At 42.5% G+C, this 10,000-nt stretch overlaps 1 protein-coding gene across 4 annotated transcripts in view; it reads left to right on the top strand.

Annotated features, from left to right (window-relative positions):
- Positions 1–10,000, top strand: part of pkdcca (protein kinase domain containing, cytoplasmic a) — a 49,870-nt gene that overhangs the window by 10,934 nt on the left and 28,936 nt on the right. For 3 of the 4 annotated variants that reach the window (XM_048268923.1, XM_048268921.1, XM_048268924.1), the window contains exon 1: positions 9,986–10,000. This exon is cut by the window's right edge and continues 1,093 nt beyond it. The gene's annotated coding sequence lies outside the window, so the exon portion shown is untranslated. Of the gene's footprint in view, positions 1–9,985 lie in introns of those variants that run through there. The other variant, XM_048268922.1, reaches the window with a different exon arrangement.

Raw genomic sequence — 10,000 nt, 5'->3', positions numbered from 1 at the left:
TGCTTTATTACAATAAAATTATATTTACTTTACTCTGATGATCATATTTTGAAGATCAAGCTCTATTTTATACCTGATCACTGTTAACTAAAGCCCTAGCAATGCTCATAGGTAAGTCCATCTAGTGCTGTCTACCAGCAGGAATAGAACAAACTACTGTATATTAGCACAAATGAGAGCTGCAGTGGTTGTCTTACTACTTGCGCAATGTAGCTTTGAGAAATCGATGGGCGAGGGTAGGGCTTCCTACTCCTGGCAGAGGGGGGAAAATAGAGAAAATGTGTGACTGTGACAGCTCAGACAGCATTAACCTGTGCAAATCTAAATTGTGAAATAAAAAATGAGGAAACTAGAAAATAAAAAAGAAGCTCTCATAAATCGCAAATATGGCAAAAAAAGTTGATATGCTTTATTAGGGTGTTTTTTCAAATGTGTCAATACAGCTTATTTCGCAAAACAGGAACACAGATGACATAATAAAAGTTAGCATGTTTTATGTGATCTGATGAAAAGACATTTTATTTATTTATTGATAGTCAGATTTTTAGACATCCATTGTCACATTTACCTGGAATAATTATTGTGAGAAGATAAAACACTTATTAATCGCATTGCATCTCTCAGTGAAAACACCAACCATTCACAATAGTTTCTTTTTTTATTTGTTGAAAATCTCGTTAAAGTTTTGCATAAGGCTGTGGAAACCTGACTGAGGTCCACCTCTATGGATGACGTCCAAAACAAAAAACCTTGCTTGATCTTTGACACAAAACTGTAAGATTAAGCTTTGCCAAAGGAAATAAAAAGAAGCCTGAGGAATATTGGGAGCACATTCAATTGGTCAAATGAGACCAAGATACATTTCTTTGGCTGAGATGGGGTCCAGCTTGATTGGAGTAAAGCACCAGGATTTCCACAGTGAATATCTAGTCCTGGTGGGACTGTGATGACATGCTGCTGGTGCTGGGGAGGGGACACTTACAGATGGCCCAATGAATGCTGAGGATGTACCAAAACACTGGCTGACAAGATGACTCCCAGATGAGGAATATTTAAGTAAGTTTCTAAAGACTTATAAAACATATGTCCTGGCCAAGTATATCACCTGACTTGAATCCAGAAGGACACCTTTGGGGTATTTTAAAGGGAAAGGTGGAACAAGACAACCCCTCCTGCAAAGAGCAGCTGAAGAAACTATTCTGAAAAACACCTCTCCAGAAATGTGTTCAAGCCTGCATCCTCAATGCTGAGGAAAATGTAATCGGCCATCAAAGATAAAGATCTCATAGAATGTCAATAATAAAATGGCAAAAGAGTTTGTTGCATGGAGTTCATACTATACGTTTCATATACATAGTGAATATAATTGTTTTAGATTTGTATTTAGTATTTCATTTTATATAAGAGCACAAATTAGAGGTAATACATTTACTGTAAGGTGGTACAATTTTGATGTGACACACACACGCAGACACACACAGACACACACACCCACACACACACAAAGTTATCTTCAGCATGGATCTCCTGCAGTCACAGCCCATTGTCTGCATGGCTTGAGAAAACCACAGCTAATGAGTCCAAGCCCCAGTAAACAGGGGAGCATCCAGGCAATGTTCCGCCTGGCTGCGGCCAGATGATAATGTGTGTCGATGCACTGACTCTGGCCGACCCTAGGATTACAGCAGTAGACATACCTGATTGAAAACATCTGTCTGTGTCTCTCCCTCCTCCTCTCTCACTTCACCGCCTCTTTCTCTCTCTCTCTCTCTCTCTCTCTCATACACACACACACACAGAGACTCACACACACACTTCATATGTTCACACTGGGTAGAGGAATGTCAACCTGTAGAGCGTTAAACAGCAGTCTCTCTCTCTTTCTCTCTGACACTGTGACACTCTCTCTCTTTCTCTCTGACACTGTGATCAGCAGCACCGGAGCGCCACAGGGAACTGTGCTCTCTCCAGTCCTGTTCACCCTGTACACATCTGACTTCTGCTACAACACTGAGTCATGCCACATGCAGAAGTTTTCTGACGATACTGCAATTGTGGGGTGTATCAGGGACGAGCAAGAGGAGGAGTACAGGAGCCTGGTGTACAGGAGCAATGGTGCAAACTCAATCACCTTCAACTCAACACTTCAACCAAGACCAAGGAGATGGTGGTGGATTTCCGCAGGTCTAAGCCCGCTTTGCTACCAGTCTCCATTGATGGGGTCAATGTGGAGGTGGTAAGCACCTACAAGTATCTGGGTCTCCACCTGGACAATAAACTGGACTGGTCAGCCAACACTACAAGAAAGGGCAGAGCAGGCTGTACTTCCTGAGGAGGCTGCGGTCCATCAATGTGTGCAGCAAGCTCCTCAGGATGTTCTACCAGTCTGTTGTGGCCAGCGTCCTCTTCTATGCAGTGGTATGCTGGGGAGGAAGCACAAAGAAGAAGGATGCTGGGCGACTTGACAGGCTGATAAGGAAGGCTGGCTCTGTAGTGGGAGCTGAACTGGAGTGCATCACTTCAATATCTGACAAAAGGACCCTGAACAAACTGATCAACATCTTGGACAATGAATGCCATCCACTCTACAGTACTATTAAAAAGCAAAAGAGCTTGATCAGCTGGAGACTTGGCTCACTGCCATGCACAACTGAAAGGCTGAGGGAAGTCATTTGTCCCCAGGGCCATTGAACTGTTCAATGCTTCACTAAAGGGAAGAGGAGAGATAGACTTCTCTGCTTAGTCTGTCTGCCTCTCCACCCTCTCCATGTTTGAGTACTGACTGCCCACTACTGCGTTACTCATGTTTTACTACTGTTTTACTAATGTCCACAGCCTAATGTTTTTACTACTGTTTTCCTGCTACACTGTTTTTCATGCTATATTAGCACACATGATCAATGGCTTCTGCTACAATACTGAATGGCTGTAACCCTATTACCTCAACCTGTTCTTGCACTGACATAGTTTTTTATAGTTTATTATATTACCTTGTCTACATTATACTTTACTCTCCATAGTATTTATGCTGGTCTCTAGACCTTATTATTGCACTGTTGCACTGTTGGACTAATGTTGGACTACTTTTTGCACCTTCACCATGACACTCACTCTCTTGAGCACCTTACCATGCACACATAACTAAAGGACTACTGTTGGACTACTTTTTGCACCTTCACCATGACACTCACTCTCTTGAGCACCTTACCATACACACAGAACTACAGGACTACTGTTGGACTACTTTTGCACCTTCACCATGACACTCACTCTCTTGAGCACCTCACCATGCACACAGAACTACAGGCCCTGTAAAACTACAAGCGTCTCATGCTTGATCACCCTCAAGCACACTGGATTTTTTACATTTAATTTATATAGTATATTTAGTATTTAGTTTTGTTAGTTTTTCTTATCTCCTACTGTCTCTATTGTACAGTGGAGTTTGGTTATATGTTTATACTTATACTTATATTAACCATTTCTGCTGTAAGTGCATGTTGTGTGTGATGTCTGTATGCTACTGAGACCCCCTGAATTTCCCCTTGGGGATCAATAAAGTATCTATCTATCTATCTATCTATCTATCTATCTTTCTGTTTCTCTCTCTCCCCCTCCTTCCTCCTCTCTCTCACTTGCTCTTTCCTTGTGTCATTATTCACTATTCAGCTCCCTTAACCCTCAGACTCTGTTGAAAGGCTTTAGGGCAAAAGTGTATCACACTCACACAGATAAACACACACACACACACACACTTTAAAGGATAAAAAGGGCTTCCCTTTTCAGACACATAAAATGTAATGCGTCCCATTAGAGGTTTAGATGCAGTCTGATGTCTCGAGTCAACTAAACCAAAGCAGAGGTAAAGAACTTTGACATTTACTACCTGGGCTACTTTTCAACACACCACTGACCTGACTGAGACAGTGTGTGCGTGCTTCCAGCTAGTTCACCATTAACATCTCTGGGGAAGGAAGTATAAAGCAGAGCATTTAGAACTGTGGGGCAGGCTCTCAGTTGACCTATCCCACTTCAGTTAAAATATTAACTCCGTATCCCCGTTGGCATTGTGGCTGCAGCAAGCACTGAAGGGAGAAACATCAGTACGCATGTTTCGGAATCAGAACAATAAGCGAATTGTTGAGAAATAAGCACTACCTCAGTAGTAATCTCTCTTACTATAATGTATTGCAAATACACAGTAGTAAATGTATTCTTGAAGGACTGCATAAGAAGATACTGAATAGCATGCAGGTTAAATGTATTCCATGAAGGCTGCCTCTATCATTTGAGCCGCGGCCTCTTTTAAACTCTATCCTCCCTTACTGTTCAGGAACGACAGGCGGCAGACATCACAAAAACCCCACGTTACAGTATCCTCACCTGCCAGTCACCTCTCCCACTACAAGATAAGAGTCTGTGGGGAGTGCAGAGACGAGTAGACGAGCACAAGCGCTCCCATTGTGTCCAGCTCCATGACCGGAGTGGCCGGCTAATTAGATCTGCTCGTTTGCGAGCTGCAGGAGCATCGGACTAACACGTGAGCGACGCGCTAACAGCCTCTTCCTTTTTTCCTCTCTGTAAGCACTGTCACAAGAGATCACACACGGCCACATATCACCGCCTCCATTTCTGGTGCTGCTGTTTGGGTGCTAGGGACATGAGAAGAGACTGCTGTTGCGGGGCTTGTATATATGTCTGGGTGTGTGTGGCCTGTGTGTGTGTGTTTTTGTGAGTGTGTGTCCGTGTGTGGATGTATGTTGAATGTGTTTATGTCTATGTGTGTGTTGGCCTATGTGGACAGTTTTGTACATGAGTCTGAGTTTTTGTATGTGTATGTGTCTTTTGAGCATGTGCGTGTGTGTGTGTGTATGACTGAATGGGTTTGATAAAGGTACGTATGTGCATCCATCTGGATTTGATCAGAACACCTGTGGAGGAGATATTCTTAAATAATACACATGTTTACATAACCTCTATGTGATAACCATCTTCACACACACACACACACACACACACTAAAAAAAACACAAGGTCACATTAACACTGTGTGCAAAAGTTCATAAACTGAGAGCTCCTGAAAGCCATACTGTTTTTGAATTCTTGAGCTAGGTGACTTTGCATTCAGATAGCCATCATACAAAGTCAGATGCCTAAGGAAGGAAAAAAGAAACATTAATACTCGCGGGCGCTGTAACAAGCAACAATAAAGCCAACTTTAGTCTGACTGCATTAGCCACTCAACTTTAAAAGAGGCAGACATAACTGGGACGGTATGGCCACAATAAAGAGCTGTAAGACCATAGAGATAGGAAATAAACCTAGAGTGAGAGTGACAGACTGCCTTGGTTAATGCTAAGCTTGCATGGTATACTCCAGCCCAAGAACTTTGAAAATGACCGTCGTAGAATTTCATTATAAAATATGATTTTTGGTGCCAATCACCTGAGCTGCAAATGACAAATGGCCATCATCACCAAAAGCCTACACAGAGGCACACCGGTGAATAATTTAAACCAGCCTACAGAAAAAACGAACTCCATGGCACTAAAAAAGCTAATGTTAAATGTCTAAAGATGGATACATTATAGCTAAATCTGTTGGAAGAAGTCTTGCCACAGCAAGGTAACATCCCTAAGAGTTAGGTGATTCAGTGCTCCCAGACTCTGGGGGGGGGGACATTTTATTAAATAACATTAGAAGTCCAGTGGATTTTGCAATATAATATATAGTAGGCTATAATATATCTGTATTATTGTATATCCTGATATAAAAAGATTTTACTCAATGACTGATATTCATGACAGGACAGCACACTTTATGCAGATTAGCCTATAGCCTACTATTTTTATTACAACTCTACCTCTTTAATTCAGCTGTCAGGTTGAAGCCTGGAAATATTGTAAACAAAGTAGCATAGTTGGCTAGCTTATCATAGTCTAGGCCTACTGATTGGACTGTTCAATTTCCCTTGGGACAGGCACTTTTGGGAAACGTTGGTATTGAGATGATCAGTCAACTTGAATGCAAAAGTTTTAAATTATGTGTAGCATGATAATGATGCTAAGCGGATTTAATAGTAATTTAGCTAGTCGTCTTCTATGCGTCCTTGCTTTCACGATTGTGAATCTTTTTTTTTATTGTGTTGGCTGAGTCGTGTGTGTTCACTGAGCAGGAAAGAGAGGGAGAGGGAGCGCGAGAGCGGGGCAAGGAGAGGGGGTTTACTTTTATAGTCTACTGTTTGGTAAAGTTGAACACATAGTCTACAATGAAAGCAAGGAGAGGTATGACATTATTATTTGTTTATTTATTTTTGGACAACGTAGGCTACCGGTAGGCTAAGTAAAGCGGGAGATGTGTGTTGTTGCTTATATAAGCATAAACACTAGAAAGGGTGTGTCGCGGTTCTGCGGTTTCACACCGCGACACAGTATCGTGGATTCGGTTTCGAATCGCAAATCGTTACAGCCCTATTTCTTAGGCAGTTCGGATTTATAACAACAGTCTCTCACACTCTGAACAGAACTGTCTTCTCTACATTCCCCTGTGTTGTTCTCTCATTCTGTCTCTATTGTAAGACCAAGAGGGTTTAGTGGACCCACATGGAAATGAAAGAGTAAAACACAGAGAGAGATAAAAGTGTTAAGCAGAGAGAGAGAGAGAAAGAGAGAGAGAGAGAGAGAGAGAGAATGCAGCACAGCTGTTTCCCAGTCCTGCTCCTCTCCCAGTGTCTTCCATGTGAGGCTCAGTCTTCACACATACGTCTCCATTTAAGCCCTTTAGTCTAGTCCAGTTCAACACTTGTCATTGAGCAACAGGCCACTGGATTAATTTCATTTTCATTTATGTATTCATGAACCCAACATTTCCAAATAACATGGTTATTACAATGTGTGGCTATTATGTATCAGTAGCATGGACACATGTGGTGCGTGCATGCACGTGTGCGTTTGTGTTTGTTTGTTTGTTTGTTGACAAGTGTGTCTGCTCCTGGCCTTGACAGGCATGTGTTTTCCAATGACATGACCCACCATATGTCCCTTTCCTGGAAAATCACCCCATTACTACATTTTTGGCAGCACCAATACGCTCACCTTTACACTTTTGATTTCATACATTTCTGTTTGTTGCGAAATGACACAAGTTTGGCCGACACCCGCCATTCTCAGGAAACCCATTCACTGTGACGGCTTCTGAAAAGACCCTGCGCACCTCTGAGCTGTTTTAATTAATATGTAGCTTGCAGACCATAATTAACGCCCTCGGAAAATAGAGTGCAAGGGGATTAGTGCACTAATGTGCGGGCGTAAGCTTCACCAATCACAAAGGGACAGTGAGGGGCTAAACATTCCTGCACAGTAGTAGGTTAATCCCTCGGTCACTCCTCGAAGCCGGCAACCCCACCTCTACTCGCTCTGTGAGCGGATTCTCATGCAAACGTGCGGCAGGGAGCGCAGCGGTCTGGAGACCACATTGTTTGCCCCATTGTCTCAGCAAAGTCTTCCAAGAAAACTTATTTAAATTGGATTAATCCGTGTTTGGTCCCCCAAGGGGTGCACCGAGTCTGTCACAGAGGGGACCGCCCTAAGCTACCCTATGCAAATGACCCCGTCCCCTTCTCTAGGGGATCGGAAATATTAAAGTAACAATTGCCGCCCGATAATTACAAAAGTAGCGTTTCCTAGCATATTGCTGGGTCATTTTTGGTTGAATTTGTTTCCCGGGCCACTGGACTCCGGAGACGATTTGCGGAGCGCACGCTGTTTCTAGACCATGCCCGCCACTCCACGTGTAGGCTATCTCCCGTAGAATTAGCCTCTAACAAGTTACGGACAGTTTTATGACTTGGGGTTTATTTTAGCCTCTGCCAGCAACTGTCCAAGGCAATAACTCAAGAGCAAAACTTCGGTGAGCAGCGCGTTTTCCTGACTTTAGAATTGCCACTGTGGAGCAATGGAGGACTAATAAATAAATTCTGTGGGGAAAAAAATGAGAAATGCAAAACTTAAAATATGACAGCATTTTTTTTATCCAAGCTACATCATTTTCTTTCTAATACAAATAACACGTACATCAAAGTTAAAAATATTTTGATCATATTCAAATGATCACTAAAATAATTTCATGGTTTGGAAAATTTGACTGATTAGCCTATATAATGCAATATTACATTGATACTTGTGACACATCACTATAACCAAAAATGACAATAATTTAATTCTGGACTTCATATATGAATATCCTATTTCATTCTCGGGAATAAAAATGTCTATATGCATATGCATACAGATACCTTGGCTCTTTATTAGAAAATAATATAATATAATTATAGGCAGGCATAATATACAGGTTGGTTTTAGGCTATAAATTACCCTCTTTGGAATTAACATCTAATATGCATTACATTTTCATTTTAATAAACAAATGAAATACTAGGCTATGTTGAGTGGATTTATTCTCCGCCATAGCCTAAAACACCCATCGCTTGTTATTTTCAGGCGTTGCTCAGAAAAGCCTGACAACATCACGGTGCGGTTGTGGTGAACTGATAGGAGCCAGAGGTTTAATTATCGTCGTATGCGTGGTCCGACTGGGTGCCCCCGGCGGCTCGGCTCACCTCCCCCGGTCGACCCTCGACTGCTCCCCGCTGAGTTTTCTTTGTTTGCTCAGTTTCCACGTTGATTGTATTTGTTAATTAGTTGCTAACAGCATGGTAATGTCTGCTTGATGGATAGCCGTGTCATTGGCATTTCGCCTGGCAGTTCGGGATCTCCAGCAGGATACCTGGCCCGGGGTTCCCAGACCTCAGACTGACGACTTCTGGAGCTAATGAACCCACCGAGGCCACGTAGTTTTCACCCCTCTTCCTCTGTAGACGGAGATAAATCACTCATCCCTCAACCACCTAAGCAACATTTTAAGACCCTTTAGCATTATATCGACATTAATCATTATTCATCACACTATTTGAGCGCATGACCCCGACTTGAACTCAAAGCATGTCCTCGCAGAGGCGTCGCGGGTTTATTCTGAAACAGTGTTGGCACTGTCAGTGTGTACAGTGCTTACAATAGACAAACACCGCGGGATTCAATTGAGGGTTTGTTGGCGAATTCCGTGCTGAGGAATGTCTTATCTCTGTCCCGTTAAACAAAGCTTTAAGGCCCCTGTATTATTTCTGTTTCCCCCTCTCTTTTTGGCGATGTCTGTTTTTAATTTAAAGTTTTACTTCTCCGACCCCAGAGACATAATTATACACATTTTTCTTTCCAAGGAACGGTGAGGCCCATATGAACCCCAGCCTGTGAAGAAATAGCCTGTTCTATCAATTTAAACGTGCAGGAGTGCTCCGGATTTCGACCACGTTAGCCGCTTGGGAACCAAGTACGGTGAAGTGAGAGGCGTGCTGAGGGCATAAAACATTTTTATGGGCTATGTTTAATATTTCAACGTCTTAACTCAAATGCCAGGTCTTATCGGGTAATTGTAAACGAGCTGTTGGACAACAGTCAGTATTAATCGATGAGTATTAAAGAAACTGATTAAAGAAAGGCTGGGCTAAATGTAATATTTTCTTAAGTCACAGAGTTGTACCTGATTTTACAGTTATCTTCAAATAACTGGAAAGCAGACAGCGATACACATAATCTTACAGGACTGAATCTCTTAATCTCTAAAAGGCAAATATAATCCACAAGAGGAAGATTTTTTTCTAGTTCGTGTAGAAAGGCAGAACCTATCAAGCTTCACAACGCAGCAGATAGCTAGCTGGTTCTTTGCGTCAGGGCGCACGTCCCTTCACACGCAATGCACTAAGGGTAACGTAGTCTCATTTTCGAAGTTCTGCCTATGGTCTTACTGAGCCAAGGGAGCTGAAGAACTACAACCAGCGCGACTGCCCTGCCCGACTCGATCTTTCAATCATCTTGACGTCACCGTTCTTTCACTCGCACTCATTCGCGTACAGTGCATGTGTGTGTGAGAGAGTGCGTATGTGTGT

This window comes from Alosa alosa, chromosome 18, assembly GCF_017589495.1.
Source record: "Alosa alosa isolate M-15738 ecotype Scorff River chromosome 18, AALO_Geno_1.1, whole genome shotgun sequence".
Taxonomy (NCBI): domain Eukaryota; kingdom Metazoa; phylum Chordata; class Actinopteri; order Clupeiformes; family Clupeidae; genus Alosa; species Alosa alosa.
Note: the sequence above shows the minus strand (reverse complement) of the source record. Positions and strands in the feature narration are given on the sequence as shown.